Here is a 633-nt window from a genome sequence, read left to right as displayed (position 1 = left end):
CGGCACGGAGTGGGTGAGAATAGAGGAGGGGCGTCGGCACGGAGTTTCTCTCGTATCAGTCAGAGCGTAAAAGAGAAAACCAAAAATAAAATAAATAGAAAAATAAATCAGTTCCCAGCCGTGTTACAGAAGGATTCTACACGTCGTAGGGCCCAGATCCACCTGCAGCTTCTATCATCCATGAGACTCTGAGCCTGGCAGGGACACTCACCCAGAGGGAAGGGAGAGGATCAGAGACACTGAGGAGAATGGAGGAACGAGAGGGACAAGAGCCGGAGGGGGTGAATGACCACACGGGGGTTTCATATATACGTGTAGGTCAAGTGGACTCGCTCCGAATAATTAGTAGTAGCCAATTAAACATTTAACCGGGCGGGGTCAATATGACGTGGACTTGCGTAATGAGATCCATGCTCCCCAGATCCTCTCCAATTTGCCGTAAGAGTCCAGCCAAGAGTGCAGATAACTGCCCGTTGACCATCGTGTCAGTGATGCGGTTTTTGACTTCCAGAAAACTTAGCACGGGGGAGGGTCTTCCAGGACCTGGCAATAGTTTGTTTGGTGGCCATAAATATTTGGGGGATTAAACTGTGTTGTCTCTTAAGGACACTTGGAACAGGCTTATGTAAAAGC

Source organism: Nanorana parkeri, unplaced genomic scaffold, assembly GCF_000935625.1.
Source record: "Nanorana parkeri isolate BGI_ZX_2015 unplaced genomic scaffold, ASM93562v1 scaffold2166, whole genome shotgun sequence".
Taxonomy (NCBI): domain Eukaryota; kingdom Metazoa; phylum Chordata; class Amphibia; order Anura; family Dicroglossidae; genus Nanorana; species Nanorana parkeri.
The sequence above is the reverse complement of the archived record's forward strand: the minus strand, read 5'-3'. Positions refer to the sequence as shown.